The 22986-nt window shown below is 46.7% G+C and overlaps 12 non-coding genes across 12 annotated transcripts; all 12 read left to right on the forward strand.

The window, feature by feature from the left end:
- The first annotated feature begins 452 nt into the window (after positions 1–452).
- TRNAI-AAU (transfer RNA isoleucine (anticodon AAU)) lies at positions 453–526 on the forward strand. Its single transcript has one exon. It is a non-coding gene; the product is annotated as a tRNA-Ile (tRNA).
- A 128-nt stretch (positions 527–654) lies between these two features.
- TRNAD-GUC (transfer RNA aspartic acid (anticodon GUC)) lies at positions 655–726 on the forward strand. The gene has a single exon. It is a non-coding gene; the product is annotated as a tRNA-Asp (tRNA).
- A 1642-nt stretch (positions 727–2368) lies between these two features.
- Positions 2369–2442, forward strand: TRNAI-AAU (transfer RNA isoleucine (anticodon AAU)). The gene has a single exon. It is a non-coding gene; the product is annotated as a tRNA-Ile (tRNA).
- A 1410-nt stretch (positions 2443–3852) lies between these two features.
- Positions 3853–3926, forward strand: TRNAI-AAU (transfer RNA isoleucine (anticodon AAU)). Its single transcript has one exon. It is a non-coding gene; the product is annotated as a tRNA-Ile (tRNA).
- Positions 3927–5768: 1842 nt separating this feature from the next.
- Positions 5769–5842, forward strand: TRNAI-AAU (transfer RNA isoleucine (anticodon AAU)). Its single transcript has one exon. It is a non-coding gene; the product is annotated as a tRNA-Ile (tRNA).
- A 128-nt stretch (positions 5843–5970) lies between these two features.
- On the forward strand, positions 5971–6042 carry TRNAD-GUC (transfer RNA aspartic acid (anticodon GUC)). The gene has a single exon. It is a non-coding gene; the product is annotated as a tRNA-Asp (tRNA).
- Positions 6043–7253: 1211 nt separating this feature from the next.
- TRNAI-AAU (transfer RNA isoleucine (anticodon AAU)) lies at positions 7254–7327 on the forward strand. The gene has a single exon. It is a non-coding gene; the product is annotated as a tRNA-Ile (tRNA).
- A 1842-nt stretch (positions 7328–9169) lies between these two features.
- Positions 9170–9243, forward strand: TRNAI-AAU (transfer RNA isoleucine (anticodon AAU)). Its single transcript has one exon. It is a non-coding gene; the product is annotated as a tRNA-Ile (tRNA).
- A 128-nt stretch (positions 9244–9371) lies between these two features.
- On the forward strand, positions 9372–9443 carry TRNAD-GUC (transfer RNA aspartic acid (anticodon GUC)). Its single transcript has one exon. It is a non-coding gene; the product is annotated as a tRNA-Asp (tRNA).
- A 1211-nt stretch (positions 9444–10654) lies between these two features.
- On the forward strand, positions 10655–10728 carry TRNAI-AAU (transfer RNA isoleucine (anticodon AAU)). Its single transcript has one exon. It is a non-coding gene; the product is annotated as a tRNA-Ile (tRNA).
- A 128-nt stretch (positions 10729–10856) lies between these two features.
- Positions 10857–10928, forward strand: TRNAD-GUC (transfer RNA aspartic acid (anticodon GUC)). Its single transcript has one exon. It is a non-coding gene; the product is annotated as a tRNA-Asp (tRNA).
- A 1415-nt stretch (positions 10929–12343) lies between these two features.
- TRNAD-GUC (transfer RNA aspartic acid (anticodon GUC)) lies at positions 12344–12415 on the forward strand. Its single transcript has one exon. It is a non-coding gene; the product is annotated as a tRNA-Asp (tRNA).
- The last annotated feature ends 10571 nt before the right edge of the window (positions 12416–22986 follow it).

The raw sequence follows: 22986 nt of genomic DNA on the forward strand, positions 1-22986 counted from the left end.
AGAACCCACACTTATCCTACCTCAGTTTCCTTAAGGTTTAAGCTGAAAAACTCTGTAGATAGCCCCAATCCATGGAGCGAATAGGCCGAAACCACATGCCGAAAGGAGCCCGCTGAGATTGGCCAGGGGAAACAAACGTCCGTACGGGAGATGCCCACGGACAGAGCCTTATTTAATGGATTCCTGACATTAGTTTGCAGCAGAGCATCGCGTAGACGTTCAGCGACTGATTTTGTCACCTGGGACCCGTTTTCCCAAAGTCATGAGTTAGAAAACTAAGGAAAAAGGAGGTAAAATCCTAGAGGGAGCGTAAGGAACCTTAAAGGTAGAAAGAAACCAAAGTCTTAAGTCTCCAGATACTCCATGGAAATAAAGATGGAAATTTAAAAAGAGATCTACAAAAAAAGAAGCCATTAAGTCGTTGCACCGACTTAATTAAGTCGTTGCAACATGGCCGGTTAGCTCAGCTGGTTAGAGCGTGGTGCTAATAACGCCAAGGTCGCGGGTTAGATCCCCGTACTGGCCGGCCGTTTCCTCTTTTTTGACCGTACCAGTCTCAAACTCCTTTTTCTCCCTACTGCCTAGATCTGGTGGGTGGAAATTGCTGCTGTCTTCATTTAAGCAGGTTACCGTGATGGCAAGCACCATACCCATTCCTCGTTAGTATAGTGGTGAGTGTCCCCGCCTGTCACGCGGGAGACCGGGGTTCGATTCCCCGACGGGGAGGCAATTGCTTTCTTTGTGCACCAAAGAAAACTCAGGAGAAAGGAATCCAAAGTCTTAGTCTCCAGAGTCTCCAGAGACTCCATGGAAATAAAGATGGAATTTTAAAAAGAGATCTACAAAATAAGAAGCCATTAAGTCGTTCCACCGAGAGAACCCACACTTATCCTACCTCAGTTTCCTTAAGGTTTAAGCTGAAAAACTCTGTAGATATCTCCAATCCATGGAGCGAATAGGCCGAAACCACATGCCGAAAGGAGCCCGCTGAGATTGGCCAGGGGAAACAAACGTCCGTACGGGAGATGCCCACGGACAGAGCCTTATTTAATGGATTCCTGACATTAGTTTGCAGCAGAGCATCGCGTAGACGTTCAGCGACTGATTTTGTCACCTGGGACCCGTTTTCCCAAAGTCATGAGTTAGAAAACTAAGGAAAAAGGAGGTAAAATCCTAGAGGGAGCGTAAGGAACCTTAAAGGTAGAAGGAATCCAAAGTCTCAAGTCTCCAGAGACTCCATGGAAATAAAGATGGAATTTTTTAAAAAGAGATCTACAAAAAAAGAAGCCATTAAGTCGTTGCACCGAGAGAACCCACACTTATCCTACCTCAGTTTCCTTAAGGTTTAAGCTGAAAAACTCTGTAGATATCCCCAATCCATGGAGCGAATAGGCCGAAACCACATGCCGAAAGGAGCCCGCTGAGATTGGCCAGGGGAAACAAACGTCCGTACGGGAGATGCCCACGGACAGAGCCTTATTTAATGGATTCCTGACATTAGTTTGCAGCAGAGCATCGCGTAGACGTTCAGCGACTGATTTTGTCACCTGGGACCCGTTTTCCCAAAGTCATGAGTTAGAAAACTAAGGAAAAAGGAGGTAAAATCCTAGAGGGAGCGTAAGGAACCTTAAAGTTAGAAAGAAACCAAAGTCTTAAGTCTCCAGATACTCCATGGAAATAAAGATGGAAATTTAAAAAGAGATCTACAAAAAAAGAAGCCATTAATTCGTTGCACCGAGAGAACCCACACTTATCCTACCTCAGTTTCCTTAAGGTTTAAGCTGAAAAACTCTGTAGATATCCCCAATCCATGGAGCGAATAGGCCGAAACCACATGCCGAAAGGAGCCCGCTGAGATTGGCCAGGGGAAACAAACGTCCGTACGGGAGATGCCCACGGCCAGAGCCTTATCCAATGGATTCCTGACATTAGTTTTCAGCACAGCATATACCAGAGTCAATAACTTGTAAAGTAGACGGTCAGCGACTGATTTCGTCACCTGGGACCCGTTTGCCCAAAGTCATGAGTTAGTTGCAGCTGAAATGCGGACTGCAGCTTTCCCTCAATCACTGGCGCTACAACAAGCCCCCGTGTAGCCCATGCCTAAGGCCTATGGCTTTTAGATTGCAAACTCTTCCAGGTGCCGTGTTATTTCCTATACTTTCTGATTCCTTCTCTTGTGGAATAAAGTTTCGAATACAGTTCCCAGTTCACAGTCAGCCCTAGCACTCGTGATGTCGCCTCTGACAAGGACGGAGAAAGAGACACCCTTCCCTTTCTCCACACTGCTATCAGTACCTATTCTAAGGACTGGGACACATGTGAGATCCCCACTGGTGTCGGCCGGGGCAGCCGACATGCGCAACATGGCCGGTTAGCTCAGCTGGTTAGAGCGTGGTGCTAATAACGCCAAGGTCGCGGGTTAGATCCCCGTACTGGCCGGCCGTTTCCTCTTTTTTGACCGTACCAGTCTCAAACTCCTTTTTCTCCCTACTGCCTAGATCTGGTGGGTGGAAATAGCTGCTGTCTTCATTTAAGCAGGTTACCGTGATGGCAAGCACCATACCCATTCCTCGATAGTATAGTGGTGAGTATCCCCGCCTGTCACGCGGGAGACCGGGGTTCGATTCCCCGACGGGGAGGCACTTGTTTTCTTTGTGCACCAAAGAAAACTCAGGAAAAAGGAATCCAAACTCTTAAGTCTCCAGAGTCTCCAGAGACTCCATGGAGATAAAGATGGAATTTTAAAAAGAAATCTACAAAAAAAGAAGCCATTAAGTCGTTGCACAGAGAGAACCCACACTTATCCTACCTCAGTTTCCTGAAGGTTTAAGCTGAAAAACTCTGTAGATATCCCCAATCCATGGAGCGAATAGGCCGAAACCACATGCCGAAAGGAGCCCGCTGAGATTGGCCAGGGGAAACAAACGTCCGTACGGGAGATGCCCACGGACAGAGCCTTATTTAATGGATTCCTGACATTAGTTTGCAGCAGAGCATCGCGTAGACGTTCAGCGACTGATTTTGTCACCTGGGACCCGTTTTCCCAAAGTCATGAGTTAGAAAACTAAGGAAAAAGGAGGTAAAATCCTAGAGGGAGCGTAAGGAACCTTAAAGGTAGAAAGAAACCAAAGTCTTAAGTCTCCAGATACTCCATGGAAATAAAGATGGAAATTTAAAAAGAGATCTACAAAAAAAGAAGCCATTAAGTCGTTGCACCGAGAGAACCCACACTTATCCTACCTCAGTTTCCTTAAGGTTTAAGCTGAAAAACTCTGTAGATATCCCCAATCCATGGAGCGAATAGGCCGAAACCACATGCCGAAAGGAGCCCGCTGAGATTGGCCAGGGGAAACAAACGTCCGTACGGGAGATGCCCACGGCCAGAGCCTTATCCAATGGATTCCTGACATTAGTTTTCAGCACAGCATATACCAGAGTCAATAACTTGTAAAGTAGACGGTCAGCGACTGATTTCGTCACCTGGGACCCGTTTGCCCAAAGTCATGAGTTAGTTGCAGCTGAAATGCGGACTGCAGCTTTCCCTCAATCACTGGCGCTACAACAAGCCCCCGTGTAGCCCATGCCTAAGGCCTATGGCTTTTAGATTGCAAACTCTTCCAGGTGCCGTGTTATTTCCTATACTTTCTGATTCCTTCTCTTGTGGAATAAAGTTTCGAATACAGTTCCCAGTTCACAGTCAGCCCTAGCACTCGTGATGTCGCCTCTGACAAGGACAGAGAAAGAGACACCCTTCCCTTTCTCCACACTGCTATCAGTACCTATTCTGAGGACTGGGACACATGTGAGATCCCCACTGGTGTCGGCCGGGGCAGCCGACATGCGCAACATGGCCGGTTAGCTCAGCTGGTTAGAGCGTGGTGCTAATAACGCCAAGGTCGCGGGTTAGATCCCCGTACTGGCCGGCCGTTTCCTCTTTTTTGACCGTACCAGTCTCAAACTCCTTTTTCTCCCTACTGCCTAGATCTGGTGGGTGGAAATTGCTGCTGTCTTCATTTAAGCAGGTTACCGTGATGGCAAGCACCATACCCATTCCTCGTTAGTATAGTGGTGAGTATCCCCGCCTGTCACGCGGGAGACCGGGGTTCGATTCCCCGACAGGGAGGCAATTGTTTTCTTTGTGCACCAAAGAAAACTCAGGAAAAAGGAATCCAAAGTCTTAGTCTCCAGAGTCTCCAGAGACTCCATGGAAATAAAGATGGAATTTTAAAAAGAGATCTACAAAAAAAGAAGCCATTAAGTCGTTGCACAGAGAGAACCCACACTTATCCTACCTCAGTTTCCTGAAGGTTTAAGCTGAAAAACTCTGTAGATATCCCCAATCCATGGAGCGAATAGGCCGAAACCACATGCCGAAAGGAGCCCGCTGAGATTGGCCAGGGGAAACAAACGTCCGTACGGGAGATGCCCACGGACAGAGCCTTATTTAATGGATTCCTGACATTAGTTTGCAGCAGAGCATCGCGTAGACGTTCAGCGACTGATTTTGTCACCTGGGACCCGTTTTCCCAAAGTCATGAGTTAGAAAACTAAGGAAAAAGGAGGTAAAATCCTAGAGGGAGCGTAAGGAACCTTAAAAGTAGAAGGAATCCAAAGTCTCAAGTCTCCAGAGACTCCATGGAAATAAAGATGGAATTTTTTAAAAAGAGATTTACAAAAAAAGAAGCCATTAAGTCGTTGCACCGAGAGAACCCACACTTATCCTACCTCAGTTTCCTTAAGGTTTAAGCTGAAAAACTCTGTAGATATCCCCAATCCATGGAGCGAATAGGCCGAAACCACATGCCGAAAGGAGCCCGCTGAGATTGGCCAGGGGAAACAAACGTCCGTACGGGAGATGCCCACGGACAGAGCCTTATTTAATGGATTCCTGACATTAGTTTGCAGCAGAGCATCGCGTAGACGTTCAGCGACTGATTTTGTCACCTGGGACCCGTTTTCCCAAAGTCATGAGTTAGAAAACTAAGGAAAAAGGAGGTAAAATCCTAGAGGGAGCGTAAGGAACCTTAAAGGTAGAAAGAAACCAAAGTCTTAAGTCTCCAGATACTCCATGGAAATAAAGATGGAAATTTAAAAAGAGATCTACAAAAAAAGAAGCCATTAAGTCGTTGCACCGAGAGAACCCACACTTATCCTACCTCAGTTTCCTTAAGGTTTAAGCTGAAAAACTCTGTAGATATCCCCAATCCATGGAGCGAATAGGCCGAAACCACATGCCGAAAGGAGCCCGCTGAGATTGGCCAGGGGAAACAAACGTCCGTACGGGAGATGCCCACGGCCAGAGCCTTATCCAATGGATTCCTGACATTAGTTTTCAGCACAGCATATACCAGAGTCAATAACTTGTAAAGTAGACGGTCAGCGACTGATTTCGTCACCTGGGACCCGTTTGCCCAAAGTCATGAGTTAGTTGCAGCTGAAATGCGGACTGCAGCTTTCCCTCAATCACTGGCGCTACAACAAGCCCCCGTGTAGCCCATGCCTAAGGCCTATGGCTTTTAGATTGCAAACTCTTCCAGGTGCCGTGTTATTTCCTATACTTTCTGATTCCTTCTCTTGTGGAATAAAGTTTCGAATACAGTTCCCAGTTCACAGTCAGCCCTAGCACTCGTGATGTCGCCTCTGACAAGGACGGAGAAAGAGACACCCTTCCCTTTCTTCACACTGCTATCAGTACCTATTCTAAGGACTGGGACACATGTGAGATCCCCACTGGTGTCGGCCGGGGCAGCCGACATGCGCAACATGGCCGGTTAGCTCAGCTGGTTAGAGCGTGGTGCTAATAACGCCAAGGTCGCGGGTTAGATCCCCGTACTGGCCGGCCGTTTCCTCTTTTTTGACCGTACCAGTCTCAAACTCCTTTTTCTCCCTACTGCCTAGATCTGGTGGGTGGAAATTGCTGCTGTCTTCATTTAAGCAGGTTACCGTGATGGCAAGCACCATACCCATTCCTCGTTAGTATAGTGGTGAGTATCCCCGCCTGTCACGCGGGAGACCGGGGTTCGATTCCCCGACGGGGAGGCAATTGTTTTCTTTGTGCACCAAAGAAAACTCAGGAAAAAGGAATCCAAAGTCTTAGTCTCCAGAGTCTCCAGAGACTCCATGGAAATAAAGATGGAATTTTAAAAAGAGATCTACAAAAAAAGAAGCCATTAAGTCGTTCCACCGAGAGAACCCACACTTATCCTACCTCAGTTTCCTTAAGGTTTAAGCTGAAAAACTCTGTAGATATCTCCAATCCATGGAGCGAATAGGCCGAAACCACATGCCGAAAGGAGCCCGCTGAGATTGGCCAGGGGAAACAAACGTCCGTACGGGAGATGCCCACGGACAGAGCCTTATTTAATGGATTCCTGACATTAGTTTGCAGCAGAGCATCGCGTAGACGTTCAGCGACTGATTTTGTCACCTGGGACCCGTTTTCCCAAAGTCATGAGTGAGAAAACTAAGGAAAAAGGAGGTAAAATCCTAGAGGGAGTGTAAGGAACCTTAAAGGTAGAAGGAATCCAAAGTCTCAAGTCTCCAGAGACTCCATGGAAATAAAGATGGAATTTTTTAAAAAGAGATCTACAAAAAAAGGAGCCATTAAGTCGTTGCACCGAGAGAACCCACACTTATCCTACCTCAGTTTCCTTAAGGTTTAAGCTGAAAAACTCTGTAGATATCCCCAATCCATGGAGCGAATAGGCCGAAACCACATGCCGAAAGGAGCCCGCTGAGATTGGCCAGGGGAAACAAACGTCCGTACGGGAGATGCCCACGGCAAGAGCCTTATCCAATGGATTCCTGACATTAGTTTTCAGCACAGCATATACCAGAGTCAATAACTTGTAAAGTAGACGGTCAGCGACTGATTTCGTCACCTGGGACCCGTTTGCCCAAAGTCATGAGTTAGTTGCAGCTGAAATGCGGACTGCAGCTTTCCCTCAATCACTGGCGCTACAACAAGCCCCCGTGTAGCCCATGCCTAAGGCCTATGGCTTTTAGATTGCAAACTCTTCCAGGTGCCGTGTTATTTCCTATACTTTCTGATTCCTTCTCTTGTGGAATAAAGTTTCGAATACAGTTCCCAGTTCACAGTCAGCCCTAGCACTCGTGATGTCGCCTCTGACAAGGACAGAGAAAGAGACACCCTTCCCTTTCTCCACACTGCTATCAGTACCTATTCTGAGGACTGGGACACATGTGAGATCCCCACTGGTGTCGGCCGGGGCAGCCGACATGCGCAACATGGCCGGTTAGCTCAGCTGGTTAGAGCGTGGTGCTAATAACGCCAAGGTCGCGGGTTAGATCCCCGTACTGGCCGGCCGTTTCCTCTTTTTTGACCGTACCAGTCTCAAACTCCTTTTTCTCCCTACTGCCTAGATCTGGTGGGTGGAAATTGCTGCTGTCTTCATTTAAGCAGGTTACCGTGATGGCAAGCACCATACCCATTCCTCGTTAGTATAGTGGTGAGTATCCCCGCCTGTCACGCGGGAGACCGGGGTTCGATTCCCCGACAGGGAGGCAATTGTTTTCTTTGTGCACCAAAGAAAACTCAGGAAAAAGGAATCCAAAGTCTTAGTCTCCAGAGTCTCCAGAGACTCCATGGAAATAAAGATGGAATTTTAAAAAGAGATCTACAAAAAAAGAAGCCATTAAGTCGTTGCACAGAGAGAACCCACACTTATCCTACCTCAGTTTCCTGAAGGTTTAAGCTGAAAAACTCTGTAGATATCCCCAATCCATGGAGCGAATAGGCCGAAACCACATGCCGAAAGGAGCCCGCTGAGATTGGCCAGGGGAAACAAACGTCCGTACGGGAGATGCCCACGGACAGAGCCTTATTTAATGGATTCCTGACATTAGTTTGCAGCAGAGCATCGCGTAGACGTTCAGCGACTGATTTTGTCACCTGGGACCCGTTTTCCCAAAGTCATGAGTTAGAAAACTAAGGAAAAAGGAGGTAAAATCCTAGAGGGAGCGTAAGGAACCTTAAAAGTAGAAGGAATCCAAAGTCTCAAGTCTCCAGAGACTCCATGGAAATAAAGATGGAATTTTTTAAAAAGAGATTTACAAAAAAAGAAGCCATTAAGTCGTTGCACCGAGAGAACCCACACTTATCCTACCTCAGTTTCCTTAAGGTTTAAGCTGAAAAACTCTGTAGATATCCCCAATCCATGGAGCGAATAGGCCGAAACCACATGCCGAAAGGAGCCCGCTGAGATTGGCCAGGGGAAACAAACGTCCGTACGGGAGATGCCCACGGACAGAGCCTTATTTAATGGATTCCTGACATTAGTTTGCAGCAGAGCATCGCGTAGACGTTCAGCGACTGATTTTGTCACCTGGGACCCGTTTTCCCAAAGTCATGAGTTAGAAAACTAAGGAAAAAGGAGGTAAAATCCTAGAGGGAGCGTAAGGAACCTTAAAGGTAGAAAGAAACCAAAGTCTTAAGTCTCCAGATACTCCATGGAAATAAAGATGGAAATTTAAAAAGAGATCTACAAAAAAAGAAGCCATTAAGTCGTTGCACCGAGAGAACCCACACTTATCCTACCTCAGTTTCCTTAAGGTTTAAGCTGAAAAACTCTGTAGATATCCCCAATCCATGGAGCGAATAGGCCGAAACCACATGCCGAAAGGAGCCCGCTGAGATTGGCCAGGGGAAACAAACGTCCGTACGGGAGATGCCCACGGCCAGAGCCTTATCCAATGGATTCCTGACATTAGTTTTCAGCACAGCATATACCAGAGTCAATAACTTGTAAAGTAGACGGTCAGCGACTGATTTCGTCACCTGGGACCCGTTTGCCCAAAGTCATGAGTTAGTTGCAGCTGAAATGCGGACTGCAGCTTTCCCTCAATCACTGGCGCTACAACAAGCCCCCGTGTAGCCCATGCCTAAGGCCTATGGCTTTTAGATTGCAAACTCTTCCAGGTGCCGTGTTATTTCCTATACTTTCTGATTCCTTCTCTTGTGGAATAAAGTTTCGAATACAGTTCCCAGTTCACAGTCAGCCCTAGCACTCGTGATGTCGCCTCTGACAAGGACGGAGAAAGAGACACCCTTCCCTTTCTTCACACTGCTATCAGTACCTATTCTAAGGACTGGGACACATGTGAGATCCCCACTGGTGTCGGCCGGGGCAGCCGACATGCGCAACATGGCCGGTTAGCTCAGCTGGTTAGAGCGTGGTGCTAATAACGCCAAGGTCGCGGGTTAGATCCCCGTACTGGCCGGCCGTTTCCTCTTTTTTGACCGTACCAGTCTCAAACTCCTTTTTCTCCCTACTGCCTAGATCTGGTGGGTGGAAATTGCTGCTGTCTTCATTTAAGCAGGTTACCGTGATGGCAAGCACCATACCCATTCCTCGTTAGTATAGTGGTGAGTATCCCCGCCTGTCACGCGGGAGACCGGGGTTCGATTCCCCGACGGGGAGGCAATTGTTTTCTTTGTGCACCAAAGAAAACTCAGGAAAAAGGAATCCAAAGTCTTAGTCTCCAGAGTCTCCAGAGACTCCATGGAAATAAAGATGGAATTTTAAAAAGAGATCTACAAAAAAAGAAGCCATTAAGTCGTTCCACCGAGAGAACCCACACTTATCCTACCTCAGTTTCCTTAAGGTTTAAGCTGAAAAACTCTGTAGATATCTCCAATCCATGGAGCGAATAGGCCGAAACCACATGCCGAAAGGAGCCCGCTGAGATTGGCCAGGGGAAACAAACGTCCGTACGGGAGATGCCCACGGACAGAGCCTTATTTAATGGATTCCTGACATTAGTTTGCAGCAGAGCATCGCGTAGACGTTCAGCGACTGATTTTGTCACCTGGGACCCGTTTTCCCAAAGTCATGAGTGAGAAAACTAAGGAAAAAGGAGGTAAAATCCTAGAGGGAGTGTAAGGAACCTTAAAGGTAGAAGGAATCCAAAGTCTCAAGTCTCCAGAGACTCCATGGAAATAAAGATGGAATTTTTTAAAAAGAGATCTACAAAAAAAGGAGCCATTAAGTCGTTGCACCGAGAGAACCCACACTTATCCTACCTCAGTTTCCTTAAGGTTTAAGCTGAAAAACTCTGTAGATATCCCCAATCCATGGAGCGAATAGGCCGAAACCACATGCCGAAAGGAGCCCGCTGAGATTGGCCAGGGGAAACAAACGTCCGTACGGGAGATGCCCACGGCCAGAGCCTTATCCAATGGATTCCTGACATTAGTTTTCAGCACAGCATATACCAGAGTCAATAACTTGTAAAGTAGACGGTCAGCGACTGATTTCGTCACCTGGGACCCGTTTGCCCAAAGTCATGAGTTAGTTGCAGCTGAAATGCGGACTGCAGCTTTCCCTCAATCACTGGCGCTACAACAAGCCCCCGTGTAGCCCATGCCTAAGGCCTATGGCTTTTAGATTGCAAACTCTTCCAGGTGCCGTGTTATTTCCTATACTTTCTGATTCCTTCTCTTGTGGAATAAAGTTTCGAATACAGTTCCCAGTTCACAGTCAGCCCTAGCACTCGTGATGTCGCCTCTGACAAGGACGGAGAAAGAGACACCCTTCCCTTTCTCCACACTGCTATCAGTACCTATTCTAAGGACTGGGACACATGTGAGATCCCTACTGGTGTCGGCCGGGGCAGCCGACATGCGCAACATGGCCGGTTAGCTCAGCTGGTTAGAGCGTGGTGCTAATAACGCCAAGGTCGCGGGTTAGATCCCCGTACTGGCCGGCCGTTTCCTCTTTTTTGACCGTACCAGTCTCAAACTCCTTTTTCTCCCTACTGCCTAGATCTGGTGGGTGGAAATAGCTGCTGTCTTCATTTAAGCAGGTTACCGTGATGGCAAGCACCATACCCATTCCTCGTTAGTATAGTGGTGAGTATCCCCGCCTGTCACGCGGGAGACCGGGGTTCGATTCCCCGACGGGGAGGCAATTGTTTTCTTTGTGCACCAAAGAAAACTCAGGAAAAAGGAATCCAAAGTCTTAAGTCTCCAGAGTCTCCAGAGACTCCATGGAGATAAAGATGGAATTTTAAAAAGAAATCTACAAAAAAAGAAGCCATTAAGTCGTTGCACAGAGAGAACCCACACTTATCCTACCTCAGTTTCCTGAAGGTTTAAGCTGAAAAACTCTGTTGATATCCCCAATCCATGGAGCGAATAGGCCGAAACCACATGCCGAAAGGAGCCCGCTGAGATTGGCCAGGGGAAACAAACGTCCGTACGGGAGATGCCCACGGACAGAGCCTTATTTAATGGATTCCTGACATTAGTTTGCAGCAGAGCATCGCGTAGACGTTCAGCGACTGATTTTGTCACCTGGGACCTGTTTTCCCAAAGTCATGAGTTAGAAAACTAAGGAAAAAGGAGGTAAAATCCTAGAGGGAGCGTAAGGAACCTTAAAGGTAGAAGGAATCCAAAGTCTCAAGTCTCCAGAGACTCCATGGAAATAAAGATGGAATTTTTTAAAAAGAGATCTACAAAAAAAGAAGCCATTAAGTCGTTGCACCGAGAGAACCCACACTTATCCTACCTCGATTTCCTTAAGGTTTAAGCTGAAAAACTCTGTAGATATCCCCAATCCATGGAGCGAATAGGCCGAAACCACATGCCGAAAGGAGCCCGCTGAGATTGGCCAGGGGAAACAAACGTCCGTACGGGAGATGCCCACGGCCAGAGCCTTATCCAATGGATTCCTGACATTAGTTTTCAGCACAGCATATACCAGAGTCAATAACTTGTAAAGTAGACGTATCAGCGACTGATTTCGTCACCTGGGACCCGTTTGCCCAAAGTCATGAGTTAGTTGCAGCTGAAATGCGGACTGCAGCTTTACCTCAATCACTGGCGCTACAACAAGCCCCCGTGTAGCCCATGCCTAAGGCCTATGGCTTTTAGATTGCAAACTCTTCCAGGTGCCGTGTTATTTCCTATACTTTCTGATTCCTTCTCTTGTGGAATAAAGTTTCGAATACAGTTCCCAGTTCACAGTCAGCCCTAGCACTCGTGATGTCGCCTCTGACAAGGACGGAGAAAGAGACACCCTTCCCTTTCTCCACACTGCTATCAGTACCTATTCTAAGGACTGGGACACATGTGAGATCCCCACTGGTGTCGGCCGGGGCAGCCGACATGCGCAACATGGCCGGTTAGCTCAGCTGGTTAGAGCGTGGTGCTAATAACGCCAAGGTCGCGGGTTAGATCCCCGTACTGGCTGGCCGTTTCCTCTTTTTTGACCGTACCAGTCTCAAACTCCTTTTTCTCCCTACTGCCTAGATCTGGTGGGTGGAAATTGCTGCTGTCTTCATTTAAGCAGGTTACCGTGATAGCAAGCACCATACCCATTCCTCGTTAGTATAGTGGTGAGTATCCCCGCCTGTCACGCGGGAGACCGGGGTTCGATTCCCCGACGGGGAGGCAATTGTTTTCTTTGTGCACCAAAGAAAACTCAGGAAAAAGGAATCCAAAGTCTTAAGTCTCCAGAGTCTCCAGAGACTCCATGGAGATAAAGATGGAATTTTAAAAAGAAATCTACAAAAAAAGAAGCCATTAAGTCGTTGCACAGAGAGAACCCACACTTATCCTACCTCAGTTTCCTGAAGGTTTAAGCTGAAAAACTCTGTAGATATCCCCAATCCATGGAGCGAATAGGCCGAAACCACATGCCGAAAGGAGCCCGCTGAGACTGGCTAGGGGAAACAAACGTCCGTACGGGAGATGCCCACGGACAGAGCCTTATTTAATGGATTCCTGACATTAGTTTGCAGCAGAGCATCGCGTAGACGTTCAGCGACTGATTTTGTCACCTGGGACCCGTTTTCCCAAAGTCATGAGTTAGAAAACTAAGGAAAAAGGAGGTAAAATCCTACAGGGAGCGTAAGGAACCTTAAAGGTAGAAAGAAACCAAAGTCTTAAGTCTCCAGATACTCCATGGAAATAAAGATGGAAATTTAAAAAGAGATCTACAAAAAAAGAAGCCATTAAGTCGTTGCACCGAGAGAACCCACACTTATCCTACCTCAGTTTCCTTAAGGTTTAAGCTGAAAAACTCTGTAGATATCCCCAATCCATGGAGCGAATAGGCCGAAACCACATGCCGAAAGGAGCCCGCTGAGATTGGCCAGGGGAAACAAACGTTCGTACGGGAGATGCCCACGGACAAAGCTTTATTTATTGGAATCCTGACATTAGTTTGCAGCAGAGCATAACGTAGACATTCAGCGACTGATTTTGTCACCTGGGACCCGTTTTCCCAAAGTCATGAGTTAGAAAATTAAGGAAAAAGGAGGTAAAATCCTAGAGGGAGCGTAAGGAACCTTAAAGGTAGAAGGAATCCAAAGTCTTAAGTCTCCAGAGACTCCATGGAAATAAAGATGGAAATTTAAAAAGAGATCTACAAAAAAAGAAGCCATTAAGTCGTTGCACCGAGAGAACCCACACTTATCCTACCTCAGTTTCCTGAAGGTTTAAGCTGAAAAACTCTGTAGATATGCCCAATCCATGGAGCAAGTAGGCCGAAACCACATGCTGAAAGGAGCCCGCTGAGATTGGCCAGGGGAAACAAACGTCCGTACGGGAGATGCCCACGGACAGAGCCTTATCCAATGGATTCCTGACATTAGTTTGCAGCACAGCATATACCAGAGTCAATAACTTGTAAAGTAGACGGTCAGCGACTGATTTCGTCACCTGGGACCCGTTTGCCCAAAGTCATGAGTTAGTTGCAGCTGAAATGCGGACTGCAGCTTTCCCTCAATCACTGGCGCTACAACAAGGCCCCGTGTAGCCCATGCCTAAGGCCTATGGCTTTTAGATTGCAAACTCTTCCAGGTGCCGTGTTATTTCCTATACTTTCTGATTCCTTCTCTTGTGGAATAAAGTTTCGAATACAGTTCCCAGTTCACAGTCAGCCCTAGCACTCGTGATGTCGCCTCTGACAAGGACAGAGAAAGAGACACCCTTCCCTTTCTCCACACTGCTATCAGTACCTATTCTAAGGACTGGGACACATGTGAGATCCCCACTGGTGTCGGCCAGGGCAGCCGACATGCGCAACGTGGCCGGTTAGCTCAGCTGATTAGAGCGTGGTGCTAATAACGCCAAGGTCGCGGGTTCAATCCCTGTACAGGCCTGTCCGTCTCCTCTTTTTTGACCGTACCAGTCTCAAACTCCTTTTTCTCCCTACTGCCTAGATCTGGTGGGTGGAAATTGCTGCTGTCTTCATTTAAGCAGGTTACCGTGATGGCAAGCACCATACCCATTCCTCGTTAGTATAGTGGTGAGTATCCCCGCCTGTCACGCGGGAGACCGGGGCTCGATTCCCCGACGGGGAGGCACCTGTTTTCTTTGTGCACCAAAGAAAACTCAGGAAAAAGGAATCCAAAGTCTTAAGTCTCCAGAGTCTCCAGAGACTCCATGGAAATAAAGATGGAATTTTAAAAAGAGATCTACAAAAAAAGAAGACATTAAGTCGTTGCACAGAGAGAACCCCCACTTATCCTACCTCAGTTTCCTGAAGGTTTAAGCTGAAAAACTCTGTAGATATCCCCAATCCATGGAGCGAATAGGCCGAAACCACATGCCGAAAGGAGCCCGCTGAGATTGGCCAGGGGAAACAAACGTCCGTACGGGAGATGCCCACGGACAGAGCCTTATTTAATGGATTCCTGACATTAGTTTGCAGCAGAGCATAACGTAGACGTTCAGCGACTGATTTTGTCACCTGGGACCCGTTTTCCCAAAGTCATGAGTTAGAAAACTAAGGAAAAAGGAGGTGAAATCCCAGAGGGAGCGTAAGGAACCTTAAAGGTAGAAGGAATCCAAAGTCTTAAGTCTCCAGAGACTCCATGGAAATAAAGATGGAAATTTAAAAAGAGATCTACAAAAAAAGAAGCCATTAAGTCGTTGCACCGAGAGAACCCACACTTATCCTACCTCAGTTTCCTTAAGGTTTAAGCTGAAAAACTCTGTAGATATCCCCAATCCATGGAGCGAATAGGCCGAAACCACATGCCGAAAGGAGCCAGCTGAGATTGGCCAGGGGAAACAAACGTCCATTTATTTTTTATTCACATATACAATATGTCTACTTTATGATTGCATCATAAAATTGACGAGTTTTTACTTTTGGAAGACACCAGAGGGCTTCAAAGTTCAGCAGCAATTTTCCAAATTTTCACAGAATTTTCAAATTCAATATTTTTCAGGGACCAGTTCAGGTTTGAAGTGGATTTGAAGGGTCTTCATATTAGAAATACACCATAAATGACCCCATTATAAAAACTACACCCCCCAAAGTATTCAAAATGACATTCAGTAAGTGTGTTAACCCTTTAGGTGTTTCACAGGAATAGCAGCAAAGTGAAGGAGAAAATTCAAAATCTTCATTTTTTACACTCGCATGTTCTTGTAGACCCAATTTTTTTATGTTTGCAAGGGGTAAAAGGAGAAAATTTTTACTTGTGTTTGTAGCCCAATTCCTCTCGAGTAAGGACATACCTCATATGTCTATGTTAATTGTTCGGCGGGCGCAGTAGAGGGCTCAGAAGCGAAGGAGCGACAAGGGGATTTTGGAGAGTATATTTTTCTGAAATGGTTTTTGGGGGGCATGTTGCATTTAGGAAGCCCCTATGGTGCCAGAACAGCTAAAACCGCCCACATGCCATACCATTTTGGAAACTAGACCCCTTGAGGAACGTAACAAGGAATTAATTGAGCCTTAATACCCCACAGGGGTTTCACAACTTTTGCAAATGTAAAAAAAAAAAAAAAAATATCTAAAATGCTTGGTTTCCCAAAAATTTGACATTTTTACAAAGGGTTAAATCCGAAAATACCCCCCAAAATTTGAAGCCCAATTTCTCCCGATTCAGAAAACACCCCATATGGGGGTGAAAAGTGCTCTGCTGGCGCACTACAGGTCCCAGAAGAGAAGGAGTCACATTTGGCTTTTTTGAAGCAAATTTTGCTCTGGGGGCATGCCTCATTTAGGAAGCCCCTATGGTGCCAGGACAGCAAAAAAAAAACACATGGCATACCATTTTGGAAACTAGACCCCTTCGGGAACGTAACAAGGGGTAAAGTGAACCTTAATACCCCACAGGGGTTTCACGACTTTGGCATATGCAAAAAAAAAAGAATGAATTTTACCAAAAATGCTTGATTTCCCAAAAATTGGACATTTTTACAAAGGGTTAAAGCAGAAAATACCCCCCAAAATTTGAAGCCCAATTTCTCCCGATTCAGAAAACACCCCATATGGGGGTGAAAAGTGCTCTGTTGGCGCACTACAGGTCCCAGAAGAGAAGGAGTCACATTTGGCTTTTTTGAAGCAAATTTTGCTCTGGGGGCATGCCTCTTTTAGGAAGCCCCTATGGTGCCAGGACTGCAAAAAAAAAACACATGGCATACCATTTTGGAAACTAGACCCCTTGGGGAACGTAACAAGGGGTAAAGTGAACCTTAATACCCCACAGGGGTTTCACGACTTTGGCATATGCAAAAAAAAAAGAATACATTTTACCAAAAATGCTTGGTTTCCCAAAAATTTTACATTTTTACAAAGGGTTAAAGCAGAAAATACCCACCAAAATTTGAAGCCCAATTTCTCCCGATTCAGAAAACACCCCATATGGGGGAGAAAAGTGCTCTGCTGGCGCACTACAGGTCCCAGAAGAGAAGGAGTCACATTTGGCTTTTTTGAAGCAAATTTTGCTCTGGGGGCATGCCTCTTTTAGGAAGCCCCTATGGTGCCAGGACAGCAAAAAAAAAACACATGGCATACCATTTTGGAAACTAGACCCCTTGGGGAACGTAACAAAGGGTAAAGTGAACCTTAATACCCCACAGGGGTTTCACGACTTTGGCATATGCAAAAAAAAAAGAATAAATTTTACCAAAAATGCTTGATTTCCGAAAAATTTAACATTTTTACAAAGGGTTAAAGCAGAAAATACCCCCCAAAATTTGAAGCCCAATTTCTCCCGATTCAGAAAAACCCCATATGGGGGTGAAAAGTGCTCTGCTGGCGCACTACAGGTCCCAGAAGAGAAGGAGTCACATTTGGCTTTTTTGAAGCAAATTTTGCTCTTGGGGCATGCCTCATTTAGGAAGCCCCTATGGTGCCAGGACAGCAAAAAAAAACACATGGCATACCATTTTGGAAACTAGACCCCTTGGGGAACGTAACAAGGGGTAAAGTGAACCTTAATACCCCACAGGGGTTTCACGACTTTGGCATATGCAAAAAAAAAAGAATACATTTTACCAAAAATGCTTGATTTCCCAAAAATTTAAAATTTTTACAAAGGGTTAAAGCAGAAACAACCCCCCAAAATTTGAAGCCCAATTTCTCCCGATTCAGAAAACACCCCATATGGGGGTGAAAAGTGCTCTGCTGGCGCACTACAGGTCGCAGAAGAGAAGGAGTCACATTTGGCTTTTTTGAAGCAAATTTTGCTCTGGGGGCATGCCTCTTTTAGGAAGCCCCTATGGTGCCAGGACAGCAAAAAAAAAACACATGGCATACCATTTTGGAAACTAGACCCCTTGGGGAACATAACAAGGGGTAAAGTGAACCTTAATACCCCACAGGGGTTTCACGACTTTGGCATATGCAAAAAAAAAAAGAATAAATTTTACCAAAAATGCTTGATTTCCCAAAAATTTTAAATTTTTACAAAGGGTTAAAGCAAAAAATACCCCCCAAAATTTGAAGCCCAATTTCTCCCGATTCAGAAAACACCCCATATGGGGGTGAAAAGTGCTCTGCTGGCGCACTACAGGTCCCAGAAGAGAAGGAGTCACATTTGGCTTTTTTGAAGCAAATTTTGCTCTGGGGGCATGCCTCATTTAGGAAGCCCCTATGGTGTCAGGACAGCAAAAAAAAACACATGGCATACCATTTTGGAAACTAGACCCCTTGGGGAACGTAACAAGGGGTAAAGTGAACCTTAATACCCCACAGGGGTTTCACGACTTTGGCATATGCAAAAAAAAAAGAATAAATTTTACCAAAAATGCTTGATTTCCCAAAAATTTTACATTTTTACAAAGGGTTAAAGCAGAAAATACCCCCCCAAAATTTGAAGCCCAATTTCTCCTGATTCAGAAAACACCCCATATGGGGGTGAAAAGTGCTCTGTTGGCGCACTACAGGTCCCAGAAGAGAAGGAGTCACATTTGGCTTTTTTGAAGCAAATTTTGCTCTGGGGGCATGCCTCTTTTAGGAAGCCCCTATGGTGCCAGGACAGCAAAAAAAAACACATGGCATACCATTTTGGAAACTAGACCCCTTGGGGAACGTAACAAGGGGTAAAGTGAACCTTAATACCCCACAGGGGTTTCACGACTTTGGCATATGCAAAAAAAAAAAGAATACATTTTACCAAAAAAGCTTGGTTTCCCAAAAATTTAACATTTTTACAAAGGGTTAAAGCAGAAAATACCCCCCAAAATTTGAAGCCCAATTTCTCCCGATTCAGAAAACGCCCCAAATGGGGTGAAAAGTGCTCTGCTGGCGCACTACAGGTCTCAGAAGAGGAGTTACAAATTTTGCTCTGGGGACATGCCGCATTTCGGAAGCCCCTATGGTGCCAGGACAGTAAAAAAAAAACATGGCATACATTTTGGAAACTAGACCCCTTGGGGAACGTAACAGTGTTACAGTGAGTACTTACACCTCACAGGTTTTTTGAAAAGTGGGCCATAAATTGAAAAATTAGATTTTTTTACAGTAAAATGCTGGGGTTACCCAATTATTAACATTTTCACAAGGGGTAATATGAGGAATTGGGTTACACATTTTGGAGGGCTTTTCCCCCTGACTATAAAAATACATCCACATATGGGGTAACGTGCTGGACGGGCGCACAACAAGGCTCAGAAGTCATAGAGGTCACTTTGTATTTGTGACCTTTGGCATATCAGTAGCTGACGGTTACATACATTCCGAGGAAAATACAAAAATGAAACACCCACATGTGGCACCATTACAGAAAGTACCCACCCTGAGGATTGGGTATAGGGGTAAAGAGGACATTTTTAATGCACAGGTGTTTCCTAAATTTATTTTCCAGGAATGGATGAAGGGTAGCTTTTGAAAATTGCAATTTTCAACCTATACTCTGCTTCATTTTTCTGGGTACAACTAACATGTGACTCCGAATTGTCGCCTGGAAATACGACAGAGCTCAGCGAGAACTCTTCGCATTTGAGGCGGATGTTTGTTACGGACCTAACAGTTACATACATTCAGAGGAAAATACAAGAAAGGAACACCCACATGTGAGCCTATTACAAACAGTACACCCCCTAAGGAAGGTGTATAGGGTGAAGTGGAGATTTGGAACAAACGGGTGTTCCCTTCATTTATTTTCCAGGAATGGATGAAGTGTACTATGGGGGGGGGAAAAATTGCAATTTTAGAACTGATATGCCAATTATTTTCCCAGAATGATGACCCAGAGTACAGCCAAAAGTAAAAATGATGCCCGCCCCAAACCCTATACTCTGAATCATCATTCTGGGAAGGGGATATGTGGGGCCGTCCCTATTCTGTTACCTCAAATGTGCAACCCGCTCAGGTGGAGAGAGAGAGCGTTGCGCATTTGAGGCAACTGCAAACCTCCAATGCTGTTGACTCTGTGTCCCATGACCCATTTTTGGGGGACAAAGATATTATGAGGGGCATTGGGAAAGAGGTTTTGGGTTAGATTTTTTGGGGGTAGGGTATTTTGGTATAAAATTTGGAAGATAATGTACCCTGGACTGGTACATTGGAGCCGAATTCTGGGGAATGAAATTTAGGGCAAAGGATGGAAAATTTAGTACTCCATGGAAGTGTGATACTCCCTGAAGCAGCCTATGCAGAGGCCCGGATGATCGGGGCAAGTGTCACACTGAGTGGTGGTGTCCCTCCGTCTCCCCTTCCTGTGACACACTCTGCATCTTTTCTGGGTTCGTCCAGACCTTCCAGTGTTGGGGATCACACCTGGAAAGTGTTGGCCGGGGACGATCCGGGGACCTAAAGTTCCAGAGGTGCTCTGACCCGCTCTTTGGTGATCACCATAGATGAGGGCCTTTAGAACTACCTCTTGGAACTCCAGGTATGTCCCTGTGTTGCCAGCGTTCTGGTACAGTATAAAAGAGTTGTACATGGCAACCTGTACCATGTAGACCGCAACCTTTTTATACCATACGCGTGTTTTCCGCATGGCATTATATGGCTTGAGGACTTGATCAGAAAGATCAACTCCCCCCATATACCGATTGTAGTCCAGAATACAATCGGGCTTGAGGACCGGTCCCGCGGTACCTCGCACAGGGACAGGGGTGCTGCCATTCCCATGAATTGTGGTGAGCATAAGGACATCCCTCTTGTCCTTATACCGGACCAACAACAGGTTCTCATGGGAAAAGGCACGGGACTCACCCCGGGGGATAGGAGCATGTAGGGAATGATGGGGCGGAAGGCCTCTTTGATTCTTCCGGACTGTCCCACAAGCGACCGTGGATCTGGCGGCGAGGGATGAAAAGAGAGGGATACTAGTATAAAAGTTATCCACGTAAAGGTGGTAACCTTTATCTAGCAATGGGTGCAAAAGGCCCCAAACGATTTTCCCGCTAACACCCAGAGTGGGGGAACAATCTGGGGGTTCAATGCGGGAATCTCGTCCCTCATACACCATAAACTTGCAAGTGTACCCGGAGGTACTCTCGCAAAGTTTATACATCTTCACGCCATACCGCGCTCGCTTGGTCGGGATGTATTGCCGGAAGCTGAGTCTCCCCTTGAAGCTGATGAGCGACTCATCAATAGAGACCTCCCGCCCCGGGACATAGGCCTCCCAAAATCTGGCCCCGAAGTGATTGATGACCGGCCTGATTTTATACAGGCGGTCATACGCGGGATCAGTTCGGGGGGGACATGCCGCATTATCAGCATAATGCAAACATCTCCGAATGGCCTCGAACCGGGAACGTGTCATGGCCATACTGTAGAGGGGTGTCTGGTAAAAGACGTCCCCACTCCAATATTGCCTGACACAGAGTTTTTTAACTATACCCATATGCAGCGCAAGGCCCCAAAAGGTCCTCATTTCGGCTGCATCGACTGGAGTCCAGCCGCCGGGTCTAGCTAAAAGTGAGCCCGGGTTAGCGGCGACGAACTGTTGGGCGTACAGATTCGTATGTGTAACCATCAAATTAACAAAGTCGTCACTGAAAAAATGACCGAAAAAGTCCTTTTCAGTGAACCCGGCGATGTTAATTTTGATTCCTGAGTCGCCAACAAACTCAGGAATCACGGGCTCGTGGTCCGCTGGCTCAGCCCAGTCAAGTTCTCCGGTACGAGGTACCAGTGACCTTGGCAGGGGGGCTTCACTAGTATGAGCGCCAGGGGGACTCATACTAGCATGGGGCACAAGCTCAAGGACAGAGGAGGTTTGCGGCACCGCATGGCGGCGAGTTCGCCGCCTTGGTGGCTCATCATCTGAACTAGATGATGAGGAGGACGATGAAATAAGGAAGGTGGGGTCTTCATCGTCCTCTGAGATGCTTTCAGAGTCGGAGGCAATTAGGTCATATGCCTCCTCCGCCGAAAACACTCTGCGGGCCATTTCCCTACTCTAATGGGGATACGGGTATGTGTGTGTGGGGGGGGGAAAACTTTATTGGTGTGTGTGCTGCGTGTGGTGTGGTGCGATACTACCTCCCTAACCCGCCCTAGCCTAACCTAACTAAACTAACCCGCCCTAACAGAAAAAAATATAAAATAAAAAGGGAACTTTTAAAAAAAAGGGGGACTTCTAGCGCAAAAAAAAAACCTGCACCAAAAAAATAAGCGTTTATCTAATCAGTGGTGTGCGCACTGATTAGCGCTTGTGGCGGCAGGGGGCGCAGAAGTCAGTGGGGGGTCCAGCCACTCAGCCCAGGACAGTGGCTGGTGGCTTGTTCACAGACCCCCACACAAAAAACCCGGAAAATTAAATAAAAAAACGCTTTACCCCGAAAAAAATGCACCCGCCTGAACAAAAAAAAAAAAACGCTGATCAGTGATAAATCACCGACAGCGGTGGGACAGGCTGCACACACAGGTACGGTCTGTCCACACAGTACACGCCTGCTACTGGTGGCACGGACCGCCTATGGGTGCAAAAAAAATTCTGTGTTAACCGAAAAAGGTGCCTTTACCACAAAAAAAAAGCTGATCAGTGATAAATCACTGACAGCGGTGAGGCACGCCGCACACACAGGTACGGTCCGGCCACACAGTACACGCCTGCTACTGGTGGCACGGACCGCCTATGGGTGCAAAAACACGCTAGAAAACCCGAAAAAAAGCGCCGGCACCACAAAAAAAAAACGCTGATCAGTACTACGGGACTGATCAGCGGCGGGTGGGCTTTAACAAACGGTGGCGGACCGCTCTTTTATAACTAAGAGGGTCCGCACACACGCTTAGTGAAAAAAAAAAAAAAAAAAAGATCTGCGCCAAAAAAAAAGGCTGACGGCAGACTGCAGCGACCCAGCAGGGCCGGGGTCACGCAGCTAAAGGTGCTACGGACCCACGGACACCCACTGAGGTACGCCGAAAAAAAAAAATTTAAAACTTTTTTTTTTTTTTTAACCCTAACCTGTCCCTACCTAATCTAAAGCTATCCCTGGGATTTCTGTGCCAAGGGGCCACAGAAAGGGGGCAAGGGGCACTTTTTTTTTACTGAGGGGATGGTGGGCAGCACGGGGCTCCGTCCTGCACACCAGATCTCTGTGGAATGGTGGGCAGAACAGAGCAACGTGCTCCTAGCCCACCAGATCCCCTCCCATTACTATGTGATTGGTGTGGCCACTTTGGCCAACCAATCACAACTGTACTGAGGGGGTAGCCACAATGCCAGCCCCCAGTACAGCATGGATGGTGATTGGTGGTGTATACTACACCACCAGTCACCATCTATATCCAGGTCACAGGGTCACACGTGACCCTGATG

The sequence above is a fragment of the Hyla sarda genome, chromosome 4 (genome assembly GCF_029499605.1).
Source record: "Hyla sarda isolate aHylSar1 chromosome 4, aHylSar1.hap1, whole genome shotgun sequence".
In the NCBI taxonomy this organism is placed as follows: Eukaryota; Metazoa; Chordata; class Amphibia; order Anura; family Hylidae; genus Hyla; species Hyla sarda.